Here is a 20,616-nt window from a genome sequence, read left to right on the forward strand (position 1 = left end):
AACATAGGTTACAAATATCAATATCTGCAGCACGAATCCTTGCCCTCTGATCTGCAGGCAAGCTTTATTTGTTAGATCATACACAAAACATCACCACAAATATTTCCGTCACAGTGAATTCCCAGAGAGAGGCCATCTGCATTTTGGGAACTGCGAGTTTATCTTCTTAAGGACAGAGGAAGAGAGGCCTGGAGACTCTTAGCACTTGACCAAGACTCCAGCTACTTATCCACAGAGTCAAGATCAGAAACTAGTTTTCCCAGTCCTGGTCTTGGGATCTTTCCACATATCCACTCAGTGTTTGGGAGGCATTTAAATAGACCAGTTCTTTGAGGAGCCAAGAACAAAGAGAAGTGGGTGTGCATGGTGGTTGATTTTAAGCGGTGCCCACGGAGAACGTCAAAGAGAAACCTTTGCTTGGAGAGTCTCTCCACGGTTCCCATCCTCCACTATGAATATAGCCCAAACTGTACTGCATGAATCGGGAACACAGGGCGGCCCATCTGCAATGTGCACAGCATTGAGAGCCTGGTCCCCACGGAAACAGATCATTTTTGCTCGAGGAGGCATAAGAACTTAATAACAGAGAACAGATAGGTTCATTAGGTTCATTGTCTTCAAAAAAGAGCTCGTGGTTCTCAGACACCCCCTTACACGGATGCAAAAGGGAGAGAACCAGAGAGATGTGAACACCATGAACTCACAGGGTTCCGTGAACTCACTGACACAAACCCAGCCTTTACCAAGGCTTGGACGTGTGGCTTTGCCAGCCTGCAGCTTCAGAAGCCTAGCATGGCATCTGTAGTTCAGCCGTCAGCCCTCATGTGAGCTCCACGAACACAGGGATCTGCCGGAGGTTTGCTCTTGCCGCACCCCAAGTGTTCAGAGCGACACCCAGACATGACAGCGGCCCCACAGCTGTTGAGCCTTGGAGGACAATTCAGTGTAGGTTGAAGTAAACAGTTTTCCTTCTTTGCGCCACCTTTCCCCATCCTGAAAAGTGTATAGAGTTTGAAGATCTTAGTGTCAGATAGAGTTCACAACTATCCTGCTTTGTTATTCTCTCTGGATGAACCATGGATATTCGGCCACTTAGCAGACACACCTAAAGGCTACTTCACGTAAGTGACCATATGAGAAAGACCACAGGAAGACATTTGGTGGCTGCTATCTGTTCCTTCACTTGTACTGTCTTCTTGGGAGCAGTTCTGGGGGCTGGAGAGATGGCTTAACAGCTAAGAGCACGGACTGCTCTTCCAGAGGACCTAGGTTCTGTTCCCAGCACCGACACGGTAGCTCAGAACTCCAGCCCCTAGGGGATCTCAGTCCTCTGGCACCCATGCACTTGTGCACATACCCACCCAGGGACAGGCAGACGGACAGACGGACAGACAGACGGACAGACACACATACACACATGATTAAAAATAAACCTTTTTTAAAAGAAAGGAAGGAAAATTGTGTAAGATGGTTTTATTTTATTTATGTTATTTTATATGAAGTTGGCTGTGGCGTTCAGATTCACCTGTGATAGCAAAACAGCGTGTTCTGCTGGACCCTTTTTCTGGTTAAGCCCGTTCCCACAAGACAGGCACTGCAACCTCATAAAGATCCCGCTGAACCTCTACAGCAAGCCCTTCATGGAAGAAAGGCAGAGAACTTCCCAGATGGGAAACTGACCTGCCAACATCCTCAGGCTGTGACTTACACTATCCCTAAAACTCACACCACGTCGATGTAAAGCCCTCACACTGAGCCTCCTCCCAAAACGCCAGCTCAATTAAAAACCACACGTGCATGGCCCAACTTCAATCCAAAAAATCAGAAAAACCACAAGTAGCAACATAGGTGAAGAGCTCATGTGTAAGTATACACATAAGTTTACTAAGTCTTAATGCATTAGGGGTCAGGGGCTATGGCATCATATCTACCTTGCCAAAGCGAACAGTAAGAAAAATAAAAGCATTGAGGATATGAAATAGGATCCAGCCCTTGCCATCTGGATCCTCTTCTTGAGTATCACACTCAGCTGAAATTCAGTGAAACCAATACATTAAACCACAATGGTGTGGACCTGTAAGCCAAGCTTTAGGGAGGCTAAGAAAGTTAGATTGCAAGTTCAAGGCCTGCCTAGGTTATCAAATGGGCTCAAGGCCAACTTGAGCAATATAGTGAGACCTTGTCTCAAGATAAAAAATATATAAATAAAAGATTAAACAAAATGCCCCCACTGATGCAAACAGGGGCATGACTGTAATGGAGGTCACCAGTTGCTTTTTGATTGAGGATTCAAGGCCTGCCTCACAGGAGGGATTTCATGTGTGGTACTGCTATCCCAGTTAAAGGTCCATGACTGGGGAGGTCATAAACCCTGAGGGAGGAAGGAACTACTGTTGTTTTGTTAAGGGGACATACAGTCAAATTGCCAACTAAATATCTGTGTTTATACCCATAGATTAAGGCTGCTTTCGGCTTTGGTCAGAAAAGCTTCTCCTTGCAGTGGGTAACATGGAACTATTGATGCAGGCTCAGTGATGAGAATAAGTGACTCCACAGAGTTTAGCCCTAAATAGATCATCTATATGCCGTGCTGAGGGAACACAGAAGAGCATGAAAGATTAAAGGATGTAAAAGGCAGTGGATGGGAAGGAGCATGATGAAACACCGTCTTTTGGACATGACAGGGATATTACACCATGAACTCACAGACCTGTACCAGACTGGATCCATCAGCTCATGGACAGGTGGAACACATGGGTGCCCCCTAGGACCTGTGGGCCATTAATTGTTGCTGGGGGGAGGAGGAGTCACGTTCATCAGTGATGTAACCCTGGTGAGTTGCCTTTTCTCAAGCAAACAACCCCTCACCCATGCTCATGCAACACATCCCTAATTAAACTCAAGAGGTGTGTGGATGTGTGTGTGCGCGCACATGTGCACACCAAAGACAAAAGTAGGAAGAAGACTTGCTGGGAAGGAGGAAGTAAGAGGGATGAGGGAAAAACATAATGAAAGGAACATTATATAAAACTGTGAAAGAATAAATAATCTTAAATGAAATGTAAATAAATAAGTAGGCTGAAAATATAGCTCACTGGTTGCCTTAGTTGGGGTTTCTATTGCTGTGAAGAGACACCATGACCACAGCAACTCTTAAAAAGGAAAACATTTTATTGGGCTGGCTTACAGTTCAGAAGTTTAGTCCATTGTCATCATGGCCGGACATGGTGACACACAGACAGACATGGTGCTGGAGAAGGAGCTGGAAGATGTACATCTTGATCCACAGGCAGCAGGAAGGAGTCTGAGCGTCATACTGAGTGTGGCATGAGTAAAAGAGGCCTCAAAGCCACCTTCACAGTGACACACTTCCTCCAAGGCCACACTTACTTCAACAAGGCCACACCTCCTAATAGTGCTACTCCCTTTGGGGGCCATTTTCTTTCAAACCCCCACAGTAGTAAAGTGTTTGCCTAGCATACATACACAAAGCCCCTAAAGTCAAGGCTCAATACTGAAGAAAAAGGCAAATAATTAAGAAGTCATTTGCACATCCTATTGACGAACATTGAACTGGCCTAGGATATCATTTGTATTTCACGTAGAAAAAGCAGCTAATGTAGCGTGGTTTGGGCTGAAAGACCAGATCTCCCCTGAATGACTCGAGCTCAGATTCTGAACATCAGCTTCTCTCTCTGTCCCATAAGGGCAAAGAGAGCAGTGTTGTTTAAAAGTCAGAGAGTGCCTGCCAGCTCCCAGGAGCCTGTTCTTACCAATGATGCTTTGCAAAGACGATGATCAAAGAAGCCACCGCTCTAACTGTGACCGTGACCTGTCACACTACCAACCTGGGCAAACACTTGGCTTCCTCTCCCAGTAATGTTAGTAATATGTATAAAATGCAAGGTGCCAATATTTCCCAGCCTCAACAGATCAATTTTTCAGTAGACAAATTTGTAGAAACCAAATGTGTTATGTTCATTTGTCCACAGCTTTCAATGGTCCAAACTAAACATTCCTATTTAAAACAGGGTTTTCTTTCCCAACAACTTAGGACACAGATGGACGGGGACACACACACACACACACACACACACACACACACACACACACACACACACAGTCTTGCTTAGCCCAGCAATTCATTTCTCATTTTGGTTTGGGACCCAGCCAGTTGGTAAAAGGTTTCAGCGTGTGTTTACTGCCTCTTTGTTCTCAGGCATTTCTGCGGCCTTCTGGCAACTCTTTGGTCTGCTGCAAGCAGCAAAGCCTTCCAGGGTTACAAAGTCCAGACAGATCCCAGGCTCTGACCACTGCCTTGGGCTGATAAAAAACAGCTGGAAGCCTTTCCTCTCCTAACCCAGGCTCATGCCCAGCTCTCTAGGCAAACATGAGGCAGGAGCTGAGTCCCTGACCCCAGGACTGCTCTTCCTGGGCCCCCACTCAGGACTTGACTTGACATTCGCCTCTCAATTCTCCCAATCTCCAACAATAGATCGAAGGACCATGGGTAGGTGGGTGTGCCCATCACATCTGGTTTTCAACAGTGATGCTACAGATTCCAACTTCCAGGAGCTCAGGGATGTCTTTCTAAATATTTTATCTAAGCATTCAGCACCAGTGCAAGCCTCCAGTCCTGACCCTAGTTAAGGGGTCTACTGTGACTGAACTTGAGGTTATAGCCTGTGCACCAAATCAGAGTCAATTGCCCATCCTCAATAAGCCAACTAAAAGAGTCAAATTAATAGTGGAGGGCAGAAAAGGGAGAGTTCTTCAATGTGTCCACGCAGGGAAGAGGAACAAAGAGACCCAGTGATGCCCCATAATCTGTCTTTGGAATCCTGAAGTGAGATTAACGTTTAAATAGAGGGCCAAGGAGATTCACACCTAAGTAGACTGAGTTAAAGTGTGGTCCCACCCACCACTGACCCATCATTGTCTAGGCCTCCGTCTCATCCTGTAAGATGGTCTGACAAGTTGTTAAAAACTGTGTGAAATCTCTTCCACAGCTGGACTTTTCTTTCCAGGATGAAATTCCTGGGGAAAAACCTCATTTATTTGGGGTCCATTATTCTCAATCATCTGACAGATTGAGGGATACCAGGTCTCTTTAGAAAATCTTCAGTTGCAGTTCTCTAAACTTAGAAGTAAGAAAATCAAATCCAAGCTGCACCCCTCTCTGGCCCCCTCATCTCCCCGCCATCGTTAGAGCACTTAAATACATGCTGTGGCAAAGGTATTCAAAAGCTGTACGACTCGATAGTCAAAGATGCCACCGTTAGCCTTCAACTGGCCAAGACCCAAAACTGACTTTGCCATTGAATGATGTTCTGGGATATTGAACCAAGTCTGGAATCTCCCTTCGCCACAGCTCTTCAGATGTAAAGCAAAGATAGACAATGACACCTAGAGCTGGTATAGAGGCTGATGGAGGTGGTGGGCAGAAAAGGCCTGCTCCATGTTGGTGGTCAGGATTGAAAGTCTAAATATAAGTTCTGGCAGTCTCCTCAGTACACTCTGGGTTTGTTTCAACGAGCACCCCACAGCTCCCATAAAAGGTTCAGTAGATTGAATGAGTTCATACAGGTTTCTGTGGGAGGTGTTAAGCCTCTGGTATATTCTCAACTTTGAGAATAGTGTCACCAGTTGACTGAGTAACTAATTTGACAAACATATCTTCAACATCGAGCGTTGTTGAAGCACCAATCTATGGGACAGAAAAGTCCCAGCTGTCCTTGCACTGAACTGGAGAGATGGAGACCCTGGCCAGATGTTGTGGTTAGAATGTGAGCTAGGAGGGACTATAACAGTGGACCGCTGCAAAGGGATGAATAAGCAGGAACTTCCAGAGGAGGACACAGGAGCAAAGTCCAGACAGAGTGGGTCTGCAAAGTCACAAACACAGCTCTGGAGAACGAGGACTGCTTCAATGTGGATGGAAGACATGAGAACAGGCATGTCCACTCTGCTGCTGTAATCATGTGCCTTCGGCCACTGGAACTCCAAATTTCAAGATACTCAGACAGGTTAGGTCACCACCTCCAATGATCTGCTCAAATCCAGCCCCTGGGGCAGAAGTGGGGGAGACAGAAGAACATCAGTGAGATGGACCGTGGAGTCGTTATGCGATTTAGTTCATTTTCTCCACTCTTGGTTTTCAGTGGAAGCCAATGTCTTCTCAAAGTTCAGTTTCTTCATCTACACAGTGAGTCTCTGTTGCTTTTAAGGGAAGACTGTTACTCCAACATTGCTGTATGTCACCCCGTGAACATTTTCTTCAAATAAAGGGCTGTTAATGTACCCTTCAAGAAGACATACGCAGCAATTTACTGGAAATGCACTGTACTTTTCACACATGGCCACGAGCATCTTAAATAGATTTTTCCCAGTTTCCTCATGGCCCCGCTTGACTTTGTCACCCTTTGCTCCAACCAGAGGACAGTGAGCTATCAGATCTCACCATTGCTTCCTGAGAAGAGACTGCGTCACATCACACCAGAAGCAAAGAGTCACACAGGTAAAAGTACACAAGTCCCTCCTGGCCATCCTCCATCATCTTTCTCCATGAGAAAAAAAAGCAAACAAACAAACAAACAAACAAACAAATGTCAACAATAAAACAACTAAAATCTATCAGGGCCTGGGGGGTGAGTGCACTGATGCATCGTATAGTCTGACTCCTCAACAGAGAAATATCCTGGACACGTGACTTCTTTTCTACCACCAGTGACGCTGTCTCGGGACTCTATGTAACGTCACCATGTTCCAAACTGCTGCCGACCTGCCCTGAGGCCAAAGCCAGGCAGGATATCCTGTACACACTGATCGAAATGGAACACCAGGGTCTTGACCACTGAAGCGTCTGCATATTGACAATTCCACATTTTATGTAAGAGATCTGATACGCTCTGTCAGACCCCAAGAAGTTCCTCAGTGAAAAAGAGAGAAAATTAGCCACCTTATTTATTGCCCTAGTGGTCCAGGGGCTCCTTTTCCATAAAGGCTGAGAATGCAACACATCCAGCCCACAAAGAACCCTGGTGGGTGGACAGGATCTTAGGGGAAACACAGCGGAGGTCTGGGACAAATATTTAAGTGAACATTACAATTATACAGCAAAATCCCCCGGGGCATAGCAGGTGACTAGACGTCTACACTGAAATCTACGGTCTCCACCAAGCTGACAATACAAGAAAATTTCACACGAGAAAGTGAAAGATTCAGGAGGAAATGACTTTTTCAAACCTGCCGCACTGGGTTGCTCAGCTTCCCACTCTTCAAGCCTTCTCCAAAGTCCACAAAGAGCTGAGTGGTGGCTTCCTGATTCCAGATTGTCCTTCCCACTCTGACTTAACAAATTCATCCACCGCCCACCCTGCTCTGGGAACCCAGCACTGCATAAACAATGGCCCAGGCAGAGTCTTTGTGACACAAACCAAGTCTGCCCAGAAGGGGAAAGGAACAATGCTGTGGATGCTGTGGGTGCTGTGGCAGGGACAGGGACAGAGCATCCAGTTCACTCTCCTCCCCGAGTTGCCCCTGGTTTTGATGTCAGTGGCTCAGCCCTGGGCTCCTTCCCTTAGTAAAATGCACAGACCTGCATCTTCAAGGGGTTGGTAGAAAGAGAAAGCACGGCCCCCGAGATGGAGAGCTGGGCCAGTTAGGGAACTAGCAGCAGCTGTCACTGCACAGATGTGTTCCTTTCGGTGACCCTGCCACACAAACCCTTCTGGGAGAGTGCTCTGGAAACGACCCTGTTAGAACTAAGAAATGGAGACTCCGGGTTAATGTTACCGGGTTCCTTGATTTGCAGCCCTGGATGTTGAACCCAGGACCCGTATGTGCTGGCAAGCACTCTATCCTTAAGCTATGGTATTCCAAGCTCTCTTTTTACTTATTATTTTTGAGACAGTGTCTCACTAAATTGCCCAGGCAGGTCTTGAACTTGGCATCACTCCTGCCTCAGCCTCCCAGGAAATGTGATTACAGGCCTCCAATATCAGGCCTAGCTTTGCCTGTTCATTAAGGAGTAGGAAAACCTCCAGAGGACATCTGGTGGCAGTAGAAAACATCTTATATCTTAGGAAGTTTTTGTATTTTTCTCCAAGTGGCCACACCTACATGCTCTTGGAGAAAGACCGCTGTCACTCCACTGGTGGGCCTGGGAGAGAGTCCCATCAGGTTGAAAAGTCGAGGTCATCCCCCTTACTGTCACGTGACTTCTCTGTATAGTGTGATCCAATGCATGAGGCTTCACCATGGTCTGCACCCATCCTGCCGCTCCCTGGAATTCAGGATCTATCTGAGGCCGACTCTGTTAATTGACCCCAGACATCCAGGTCCCACCCTCTTCTCATTCCTGCCTCCAACTACAGAGGCTACAAGTTAATGGTTCCTCCCTTCCAGTGAAGCAATGGCCTCTGACCCCATTCTGCCCATGAAATGGAAGCAGAAGTCTCCCACAGACAGCATCAGGAAAATTTTCCTTTCTTGAACAAAAGGGACAACCTTAGCTGGCACAGCCCTGCTGTCCCCAACCTCGATTTCTGTTTTGAATGTGCTCTGGGTGCACGATTCTCTTACAAAGGGGGCAAAGTGCAATATTGGGGCTCATTGACTCCAAAGCCTCTGCTCCTAACCACGGCTTTCCACACAGACAGCTCACAGAAAGACGACAATGCGGGCAGTATGCACTAGAGAAAAGTGCCTTGGCCTCAGCACTGTTCTTGCCATATTCTAGCTCTTCAGCCTGCGAACAGATCACCAACCCCAGCAAGTCTCATTCTCCTCCTTTGTGATCACGGCTTGAGCAAAGTCTCTGAAGTACTCTCCAGGGTTCCCGTTCTATAGTTAGGAACCTAGAATATGAACATTCGCCTCTGAGAAGCCACTCTGTGCCCAAAGCACAGCTGTGTCTAACAGACCCAGACCCTGTGGAGCCAGATAGTGACCCAAACAATTCATGGCGTCATCCTCTCCCCTGCTGAATAGCACTGTCGTGACATATCATAAACCCAAGAGTCCCTATATCTTCTCAAGGTTTAAAGCAAGCTTGCACAGTGCCTAGGTACTATAGCCTGCCACGATCTGGATCCAAAGACAGAAGTCACAAACCTTTCCCCACAAGTCATCAAAGTGTTTGGGCCTACATCTGTACATTTGGTTTAACAATAAAAACCTCCTTCATCCTACTTCCAACCAACGTTACAGTGAAATCATGTAAAAGAAAGCTCTTTTAAAATGGCAAACATCTTATCATTATCTAGGGTCTAGCAATGCTCAGAGAAGCCTAAGGAAGCTGTCGATTGCAAGCTTGGCCTGTACAACACCCACCAGGCACTCACTGTTCTCAGTGAAGAGACTCCGCTGAAGGCAGACCTTTGATCCTCTGCTATCTAGCTGCACTCTCTGGCCGATTCTTGTGGTGCTCACCCTCAACTCGGTTTGGAGAGGGCCTTTTCGCAACACCTAGCTTTATGCTCTTTGCAAAACCCAAAGGCAAGAAAAACAAAAGGCAAAGAGAAGTTTATAAATGTTCAACCGTTTGTATTAAGACACTTGCATGCTTCCTGCCTACCGCCTTCTATCACACATCACCGGCTCTTGTGTAATCCGATACAGAAAATAAGACAATAAAATTAGAAATATGTCCTCCAAAGATATGGTTTGTGATTCGTCTGCTTCTGCTCATGGGGTGTGTCATTTTCAACACTGGTGTTTGGATCTGAGGCCCCAATGTCACTGTTCAAACATCAAAAAGAAGTCACCCGAACTCAGGACAGCCAGCAGAGCAGAGGGCTGGCTTTCTATTTCCCTCTTGCCTCTCCTTGGTTCTCTGGTGGGATCCCTGAACTTTTGATGTTGCCTCCTGTCCACCACTTGGAATCATTTACTACAACCTGCCCAAACCAAACCAAGGAAAGATGGTCACGTCCTCCATGTTCTGTTGAGTCAAACACGGATCTCTTCAAAATGTCAGTGATTCGTACCTGGAACAGAACCTGCTTTTTAAGGATGTCGTGGGAAGGATGGGGCTTCTGATCCCTGGGTCTGGTTGCTTCCCCTAGCTTCAGGTAGGGGAACTGCCAGGCAAATCTGGGCAGCTCAGATTACAGTGGCTGGGAAGAGACTCTCCAACTCAGCTTGAAGTCCTGGGTAGAGCAGGCCTCCACTTCCTCACGTGACCTGTCCCGCCATCTTAGGCAGGATATGACCCTTACTCCTTCCAACACATCATTGTCCACTACCATACAACTTGCTCTTAATTCAGCTGCCTGTTCTCTTAAGGTCTGTTGCCTGATGGGAAAATTTGTTGTCACCGGAGACAAGTCCACTGTAGGAAGCAACATGGGCCAGGGAGACTGGCATAATGCCAGTCTTTGGGCAGCAATGGGGTCGTCTTAACTCTGCTTCTCACCATCTCTGGCATCTCAGACATTCACTTTTTCTTTCCAGTCTTGAGCTGCTCAGGAGCTAGTGTGAATGAGGATGTCCCTGAGGCGTTAGTTTGTAGGCGCCTATAAATAATTTCCTCACGATATGCCTGCCATATAAAGACTTCTCAATAAAGGTCAATCAGTAAAGAGAACTACTTACTGAACACCTTTCTGGGGCCAGCCATTCAGGCTAGGAACATTGTAGTCACTCTGTCGTCCTTACAGTGATGCGATGGCATACAAGTTATGAGCCCTGAGAAGGTGACGTGACTTGCCCAATGCCACGAGGCTATTGAGAGACACAGCATAGGTAAGAGTTGAGCCCAGGTCTGTCTGATCAGAAGTCATATGTGAAGGTCTGGGTGGAGGGAGCAGGGCTGTGTCAAGAAAACCAGAGTTGAAGAAAAAATCCTGGTAGGGAGCTTCTGTAAGGCCAAAGGCGGCGAGAGTTACTCGTGGGAAGACCCTCTTGGAGGGTGGGAAGCTCAGTCACCAAAATGAGACAAGTGTCCTTTCTGACAAGTGCTAGAAGAAATCACCATCGAAACTGTGGGTCGACCCAACTACCATCCCTAGTCCTTTCCAACAGAATCTCAACTGTGGTCAGCTTTGTGTCTGTGCTGAACAGGGAGGCATTCCCCTTGCTAAATGCTGACGGCACTGAATATTTGTGTCAAATATTCATGTGTTGCAAATTCACATGTTGCAACCTAGCCCTCCAGGGGATGGTGTTAGGAGTGGGTCTCAAGGAGGTGACTGATGTCTTTGTAAAAGAGACCCGTGGAGAGGGAGACCCATGCTTTCTCCTTTCCGTGGTGTGAGGGCCCAGCAACCAGGCAACCTGTGAGCCAGGACAGGGACCTCAGCAGACACTGACTGCTAATGCCTTTACCAAGGACTTGGCAGCCTCCTCCCCAACAATAAATTCTTGTTGATCAGTTACCCAGTCTGCGGTATTGCCACAGCTGCCTGAACTAACAAAAGCAAAGCTGTTCGGGAAACTGGGGGAGGGCATGCTTCGGGAAAGAACTTTGTTTCTTAAAAATCAAAATCTAATATGCGATGAAGAGGACCTTTCGTCTTTACCTCTGGAAGTTCAGAGTGTTCACATGAGAAGTGTTGAGATAGATATTGTAAGGCGTGAGGTCAGCAGTACCGGGATGGTACTGAAGGACAGGGAAAGAAGAGATGATCACCAAGTCATCCTGCAAACGCTAGAATCCACCACTCAAAGCATCTCCTTCAGCAAATGTTAAACGCCACTCCGGGTTCCTTCATCCCTTCAAGCATCCTATTCCTGAGAGAAACAGAAAGCAAAGGAAAGAAAATAAGCTTAGCTAGCCAAACCTCATCAAAATAAAAGTTTCCCCATCCTCAGTCTCATCACACAGCCTGCACCTCACTCTGCCAGATGTTTCCAAGGTTAGCTGGTTACACAACGTTCTTCTTCCCCTTTTTGGAACCTCCCCAACCATGACCACACCACTAATGATAAGCTATTTCAAGGCACCAAGTAGCCTGAATCATTTTTATACCCATTACACTCCCCTCCCTGCCTGTTAATGATGACTCCGTGCTATTTCTACCCTGAGCTGTCATGCCTACTATAGACTGGACACAACAGAGCACCTTACACACACACACACACACACACACACACACACACACACACACTCCCATGTACACACAGAGCCATACATGCTTATTGACTTGAAATAAGAACCAGCGAGCCAGGGTTATTGTGCACCATTCGAGATTTAAACACACCAGAAGGAAATGGGAGAGATACATGAGGAGAAGAAACTGGAGAGTCAAGGAAGTGGGGAAGGGAGGCAGAGGAGACGGCACAGCAGCAGATCATGGCTTGATGTCCCAGAGATGAACTGTGCTACTATGACAAGTGGCTTGCCATCATTAGCTTTTGCAAAAGCTACTTCTCCTAGCTTATAATCAATTAAAGAAGCAGTGTTTATTCTCAAGCTTTCCCGCTCTGTGACTGGAGGGCTGGTAGGGTTCCAGACTCAGCTCACCCACCTGGCACAATTTACACGTCAGTCACATTGTTTGGGGACAGTCAGGGCAGAAGGGATTCATGGATGGCTGTGTCCAGGGAGGACAGGAAGATGCCGCAGGAGGCAGGGCCAGCCATGAGTGGTGCCTGAACACACCAGAAATGGTACCTTCTAAGAGCTGACCCGATTTATGTTTAATCTTAACTGATGGTTTTTACATCTCTGTGTCCAGGAGACAAAACCAGATTTCTTATTTGTTAGTAAAGATCATCTGGCCTGAAAACGTCACTGAGTGGGACAGGGCTTCCCTAGCACACACAAGCCTTTGGATTTGAAACCTAGTATGACAATAACATATAAATAAATATTTCTGTGAAATGGTGGTACACACTTGCAATTCTAAGTCTTAGGCGGTTGATGCAGGATTTCAAGTTCAGAGCCAGCTTGGGCTGCACAGATTCTGTTTCAGAAACAAGAACCATTTGGGAGAACAGGCTATGACTTTGCGGGAGGTTATCATTCACTAACCTAGGATGCAAGAAAGAAAAGCCTGTGACTGAGAGGAAACCCGTTCTTCTCCTGCCTGGGCTTTCCTGGTCACAACACAGAGGCACTTTTCACTACACTCAGTCTATGCTCCCTCTGTAGCCTTGGGAATGAATGAGACCCTTCAAGTTCCCTCAACAGAGCACCCATGCAAGAAGGCAGGCTGCAGGAGGGAGGGGAGGAGAGACCCAGTCAAAATAAAAACACAGAGATTTCTTCAGGACAGTACCTCCAGCTGTGAAGGCGACTTCTTCCTCCTGGAGTTGCAGTGGATAGGAAATTGAATCTGTGTGCTAATCTCCACGGGCAACTCTCTGGCCTTCTTTCTCTCTCAGCTGAAACCTCGTCTGCTCAGATGGTCTGTTCTGTCTATTGGTTGTTTTGAACCTGTTTCTCCTCCACCAAAGCTATGTGAAGAAGGGCACAGGTGACATGAAGAATGTCACAATAGAGTGAGCCAGAAAAGCAGCTCTGAAGCCTGAGATGGTGGAGTAGAGAGGGACATTTAGCTCTTGGGCTACTGGTCACCACCTGTCACTTGAGCAGGTCTGTCAAAGGAATATTGACTGCAGTAAACCATGCTCTGAAATGTGATTATGAGAACTGAGCCTACGGCATCTCTCTCTCTCCGTTAGTCTGCTAGGGGTCATTGTCTGCTGTTGCCTGATCATGCTGTTCCCATTTGTCACTTGTTACACTCTTTCCAGGAGATGATGACTCCATGTCAAAGTGTCGCTTTTGGACTGTGACATAAAACATGATTTGAAAAGTCCTCCAGTGAGATGAAAACTTTATTTTTTTTTCTTCAGGGTATTTTTTTTATATTTTTGTCATTTTAAGTCATTCTAGTCCATGTCCACAGATCTCTACTCCCTGCCGTCCCACCAATATCCTGAAAATCCAGTTGGGTGCTTTTCTTGGCCTAACGCATTGGCCCTTGAGCAGAAGCGTGAAAGCATCTCAGAATGGGAAGGTTTGTGGTCAGATGTGGTCAGAAGTAAGAAAGATGGCCTCAGTCGGTTCTAGCGGAGGCATGCCTTCAAGGAAGAGAACACAACCCACAGTACCTGAGCTTCCTTAGCATCCTTAATGACGTACTACATTCCTGCCACATAGCAGGTTCAGGACAGTGACCCCAAGGCCATCACACATTTGTTATGCTCCCCAAGGGAGGAAGCTGGAACTCGAAAAGGTAACAAAAAAACCTATTGATGAGACTGAACTCTCCGTAGAACGCCCCATCTCCACTCTGCTCACAGAGAATAGTCACATATTCCCCTACTGTATCTCCCTCATCCTTCCAACTACCCTTCCGGAGGCAGCAGGCATGGACGAACACTGCCGAGATAACTGTCATTAACATCAGATAGAAATGCCACCAGGACAAGACAGCATGGTGGACTGTAGGACAGCCAGCATTCTGGACTTACTTGGTAACACTGAGCAGACGTTCACAGAGAGGAGCTCCTGGCTCCACAGAACCATCCAGAGTTGGCATAGACATGGCATCCTTCCCCATGTGGTCCCTCACAGAGTCACTGAAAAGTCTCTGATGGCTTAACAGGCCTTGTCATGTCCCTTGATCCTGTAATCCTAAATCAAGAGAGCCTTGATCTTTATCCAACTGAAAAGCAGGAAACTGGGGTTAGGCCAAGAACAGAGCTGTTTATTTCACTACTTAACACTGGGAGTAGAAGCTTCAAGTCTATACCTGTTCTAAGTTTGGCCAACATCCATGTGTCTATTACACTTACAGCGTTCCACAAACCAGCCTTGTACACAGGCCTCTGTCCTGGCTCGGGGTAGAAAGTGAAGTCCACAGCACCCTGTCCGGGAGCGTTACCTTCATCCATCTCCTACTTACATATTGTCCATCCCACCGTTAAAGGCTCTGTGACCAAGGCGACAGTCTGGAGCCAGATGCCCTGGTTTGGCCCTTAGCTGCGCCACTTCCTGGCACAATGTCTCTGTACTTCATCTGTGAAAAGAAGGAGATAAGAGAGTTCTCTGGGGTTATTGTGAGGAATAACAATGCGGATACTTGTAAACTTCTTAGAATGGTGTGGACTGAATATGAGGCTCATAAACAATACTCATTCTAATATACTCATTAGCGTGGCCCTTGTGAACTCGGGAAAGGGATCTCTTTTATATGCCCCTGGAGCTCACTCAGCTCTCCAAAGAAAGAAAAGTCCAAGCTGAGACTCCAGCGTGACTCTCAGAGGTAGAAACTGTAGAAAAAGGGAATGTGGGGTCAGAATATGGACGGCTTTATCCCCAGTGCCCCCAAATCCACACATTGATGCTCTAACCCTCCATCGAATGGTATCTAAAGATGAAGCCTTTGGAAGTCTAGTTGGATAAGATCGTAAGGGTGGGGGGCTCACAATGGGATAAGCACCCATATAGGAAGAAATACCACACAGCTGGCTGAGAGCTCCCTGCCTGGTAAGTGAACACACAGAGAGGTGACCGCCTGCAAGACAGAAGGTGACCCTGACCAGAAAGCAGCAAAGCAGGTGCATTCTTTTGGACTGCCAGCCTCCATCGCTGTGAGAAAATGAATTTCTATTGTTTAAGCCACCTAGAGTATGGTATTTTATTATGGCAGTCCAAGCTAACTAAAACAGTGTCCAAACATGAAAATAAAGCGTTTCATGGCTCTTTCCCCACATGGGAAGGTTTTCACATACAAGCAGGCTCTTGCACGAAGCCATTACTGAATGAGTTCTAAGACCAAATACTTACTTAAAAGTCACCCAAAGCTGAGCATGGTAGCACATGCCTGTGATCACAGTACTAGAGAGACTGGAGCAGAAGGCAGGGGGTCAAGAACATCCTGGCCTACATAGTAACACTCATACACACACACACACACACACACACACACACACACACACACACACACGCGCGCGCGCGTGTGTGTGTATGTGTGTGTGTGTATGTGTAACTTGTTCTCTTAGTTCTCTCTAGAGTACTTAGTTTGTAATTTAAAAAAAGAAATCACTTTACTGTAATTAACTCATAAATAAGCATCACCCAGCTAGATTCAGGTGGCCAGCCACTCAACTGGACACTCAGTCAGTGCAAACTCTATGCTTTTCTATCTCACTGAACTTCTTTACCGTTAGACAAGCCATCATGGAGTCCCCTTAGGGTTTTACACTTTCACTACCACATACATTTTTACAGACTTATCTGCCCCCTCTCAAAAAATAGAGAAAGACAGAAAACTATGACAGAGTTGAAACTAGAAAAAAAAAATTAAGACTCTATCTTTAAAAATATGGCAAACAAACACACAAAACTATAAAAAAATAGTGAAGACTCTTCTGCTCTGGTAATATTTCTGTGGAATCTGTGTATGTTTTAGTCAGGGTTTCTATTGCTGTGATAAAACATCATGACCAAAAGCAACCTGGGAGGCAGAGCCAGGCGGATCGCTGTGAGTTCGAGGCCAGCCTGGGCTACCAAGTGAGCTCCAGGAAAGGCGCAAAGCTACACAGAGAAACCCTGTCTCGAAAAACCAAAAAAAAAAAAAAAAAAAAAGCAACCTGGGTAAGAAAGGGTTTATTTCACTTGCATGACAGCCTATCACTGATAGAATTCGGGACAGGAACTCAAGGCAGGAACCTGGAGGCAGGAGCTGATGCAGAGGCCATGGAGGGGTGCTGCTTGCTGGCTTGCTCTCCATGGCTTGCTCTCTGTGGCTTGTTCAGACTGTTTCTTATAAAACCCAGAACCACCAGCCCAGTGACAGCACCACCCACAATGGTCTGGGCCTTCCCCCATTAGTCACCAATCAAGAAAATGCCTGACAGACTTGCTTATAAGTCAATCTGATGGAAGCATTTCCTGAGCTGAGAGTCCCTATTACCAGAAAACTCTAGCTTGTATCAAGCTGACAAAAAAACCAACCAGGACCAAGTATGCTGACTCTTAATCTTACTGTAAACTTATTCTTAATGTAATAAACTTACTCTTAATGTAATATTTAAAGTGGTGGTTTGTGTAGCTTAATTTTCCATAAAGCTGGTATGAGCTGTGTTAGTAATTCAACAAGAAACCTTGGAACCTCCAGAGCTACCCTGAGGTCTGAGTTCCTCCATCTCGTCTGTCTTTTTGTGAACTGAGCTTCAGGCAGACGAGGAGGAGGCTGCCTCACGAGAACACAGCAGGAGCAACACTAACAATTACGTTAGAAATAGGTTTTGCTTATTCTGCCTCCAATTAAGTCAAGCCTCTATACATTTCACCACTTTAAAAATACGTGTGTAACTATTGTGTCATAAATGGGAGAGGGGCAAGGCGGCATGTTCAGGGGAGCTAATGGTAGTCAAGGACTGCTGCTCGGGGAGAGGAACCCATTGTCTTCGGTAGTGCAGTGAGTTCTCATGCTCCCTTGGATAGTTTCACACCCATGCCGTAGGAGTGATTGTGGATAAACCCAGTGAGTGGCAAAGCAAAAAGACATGGAAGTGGGGTGGGGACTTGGTGGCAGGGGGAGGAGGAGAGAGGGTGTAGGGATGTGTATGACCACAGTGTACTACTATACATGTGTAGGAACTGTCAAAAGAGTGATATGTGTGCATGTGCTCATATATACACAGACTGACCCTGACTCTCAGCTTGACTTGTTTATGCTGATGTAAGCAAGATCCATAGTCATCAAGAAACATATGGCATGGCTTTTAATTCGATCTTTTCCCACATTAGCCATGTGCAGTTACCCCACCCTCTCAGGACGTGGATTGTGACAGCGCATCACAACTCCCAGTCAGCCATGTGATTGTGAAGGCCAAAACCAACTTTACAGTAAACTGTGTTGGTAAGCAAGCACGCTGGGCAGGTTAGGTGTATTAAATGTAATTGCCTCTGAATTGTTTAAAAATTGATATAGGGTTTTATTATGTAGCCTAGAACTGGCCTTGAACTCCAGATCTCTGTGCCTCAACCTCCCCAAGTCTGGTTTACAGGCACACAACACCATATCGACCTCTACTCATGCATTTAGATGGGATAGTTTCCATTCTACAGTGGGTCTATTGAGACAAACCTCTTTAAAAAGTCAAAGAACAAACATCTATATTTTTGGTTTTCCTTAGTGACGTGTTGGAGTCATTTGTGAGTATGAAAACCAGTATTGGTGCTCACAGCTATAGAGCAAGGGCTTCAGTGGCCACGGTCAAATGCCACACCCTTGGCCTCAGGAGTCACGGGGGGGGGGGGGGGGGTCTCAGCCCTAAACTATTGCCTCCTGTGCTGTTCTTATGTCGAATGTCATCACTTGCCTCCAGATCCAATCCTGTTTCACACTATTGTTCAGGCTCTCTCCTGAGAGTGGCTTCGTGGCACTAACACATATGGGTCTTGTGGGGAGAGTTATGATCTGTTGGCTCTCACGCTCCTTCCCTGTAGACTTCCACCTCTTCACCACCCCATCCGTCCTGGGGTGCTAGTTTCCAAGTGCTAGGCTTCATGCTGTGGGTGTTGGCGCAGACAGAGCTGTGTCGAGGGGCCATGGCAGTTGGAGATCTCACAATCAGTGCCCGCGACACGAAGAAGCTCAGACCTCCCTCATTCTAAACACAGAAGGCTGCAAAGACAGGCTACTGCTGCAATCTGTTGTGTGGGGAGTATCCTGACACAGACGAGGAGTCCAGACTCCACAGGAGGATCCTGGGAGTCCAAGAAATCTGGGGTCCTACAGTCAGTGTGCATCAGGAGTGTGCAGGAGGCAATGAACAAGTGACTTTGGAACAGATGAAAAGTAAAGGGGTGAATGAAAAAGGCCAGGCTTAGGAAGCCTGTGACAACCAACCATGGCTATTGCCCAAGCAGTCATCCAGCACTCCGCTTCAGAGGCTGTCATGGACTCAGGTGGACACTCCTGGGGTCTTACTCTACCCACTCACCAAGGCCTGTTCAGATGAATTGTTCGAACGATGGTCTCCATGGCAATGAACGGATACGCGGCATGCTAGAATTAAGAAGCAAACAGTCACACTAAAAAACAGACCTGAAATTTGCTCCTGATGGGAATGAAATGGGAGTACTGTGGTCCAGAGAACAGTAAGAGGAAGTGTCCCCTTAGGGACAGCCCGCGGCCATGTTCCTTTACACACCATGTGGGGCTTTCACAATCAGCTGTGGGAGATGGTTCCTTGGTTGTTGTTTTGTTTGTTGTTTTTGTTTGTTTGTTTGTTTGTTTGTTTGTTTGTTTGTTTTCAGACAGGGTTTCACTATGTAGCCCTGGCTGTCCTGGAACTCACTCTGTGGACCAGGCTGGCCTCGAACTCAGAGATCTAGCTGCCTCTGCCTCCCACCACCGTCCAGCTGGGAGATGGTTCTTGCACACAGTTCTAACTGGATAAGTCTCCCTGCTGTAAACATCAACATGTTTGACTGTTCACAGAAATCCTCAACAGTGCACCATCATCTCAGCCTCCACCATGAGCGACTTTGCTCAGATAACCGACTTCCTTTCCTTTGGTTTTCATAGCTACACTTCTGTTTAGGAAAATCTCATTTGTTTTATGTCTTAAGTGACTTAGTTGGAACTCAGGAGCCACTCTGTATGACTGTCTCCATTTCTCTCCTCTCTGGTGAGTATTGACTCCGTTGCCCTGGAAACAAGATAAACATCTCTGAGAACAACACTTTCTTTTTCTTCTCTCTGGGAAAAACTTGGATAAGATTCAAAAATTTTTTAAACATTTAAAAGTTAGCATTTTCTACATCTGGTATTTTATCTTTCAGCTGCTCTCTGTGCTCAGCCATGACCCTCAAAATCAACAATGGGATCCACACTAAACTACTCTGATTGTTTACCTTTTCTTGGCCAATCCTCGACCAGCACATGACATATAAATACCTTTAAAAGGTTTGGCATTTGTCCATTCATTTGGTGTACTTTATTAAGAGCCTATCATGTGCCCGATGAACAGAAGGGTGGGAGGTCCTCCTATCCCAGGAGATATTATGAAAGTCAAGAAGGAAGCTGCCCCGGAGCTCCGTCAGGAGACCCAGATAACTGCTGGGATCAGAGTGTATGGCAAGTTCTGAGTGAGCAGAGGCGAGTGTGAACAAAGGAGAAAGAAGGACAGATGGGAGAGGAAGTCATCAAGGCCCGCAGCTAAGAAACACTGAAACAAACGATAGCCCTTGACCTCAGCCCAAAGGCTGGGGAGTCATGGCAGACGGTAGACTGGTTTAGATGCCAGACAAGTGTCCAGCTATTTCAGTGGACATTTGTGGAATCAAGGACTTTGAGTAGAAAGTAAATTAAGAAGGAACAAAGGGGACTGAGGAGATGACTCTGTGGACAAAATACTCACTAGGAAAGTGTGAGACAAGAGTGAATCCCAGCACCTACGTAACAGTTCCAGGCTCAATGAGATGTCCTGCCTCAGTAAATAAAGAGAGATCAAGAAGATATCTGATGTCAGCCTCTGGCCTTGCACACACACATGCACAGGTGTACCAGTGCACATATGAATGCACATACATGTCACACACAAATACAGCGTGTTGGCTAGTTTATGCCAACGTGACATAAGTTAGAGTTATCTGAAAGGAGAGAATCTTAACTGAGAAAAATGCTTCAATTAGATCTGGATATA

The 20,616-nt window shown here is 46.5% G+C and overlaps 1 long non-coding RNA gene across 1 annotated transcript; it reads right to left on the reverse strand.

Annotated features, from left to right (window-relative positions):
* Window positions 1–13,228: 13,228 nt before the first annotated feature.
* On the reverse strand, window positions 13,229–19,010 carry LOC119088570. Its single transcript, XR_005092240.1, has 3 exons — window positions 18,910–19,010; window positions 14,425–14,972; window positions 13,229–13,401 (listed from the first exon to the last, which is right to left on the reverse strand). It is a non-coding gene; the product is annotated as an uncharacterized LOC119088570 (long non-coding RNA).
* Between the last annotated feature and the right edge of the window lie 1,606 nt (window positions 19,011–20,616).

The sequence above is a fragment of the Peromyscus leucopus genome, chromosome 9 (assembly GCF_004664715.2).
Source record: "Peromyscus leucopus breed LL Stock chromosome 9, UCI_PerLeu_2.1, whole genome shotgun sequence".
NCBI lineage: Eukaryota > Metazoa > Chordata > Mammalia > Rodentia > Cricetidae > Peromyscus > Peromyscus leucopus.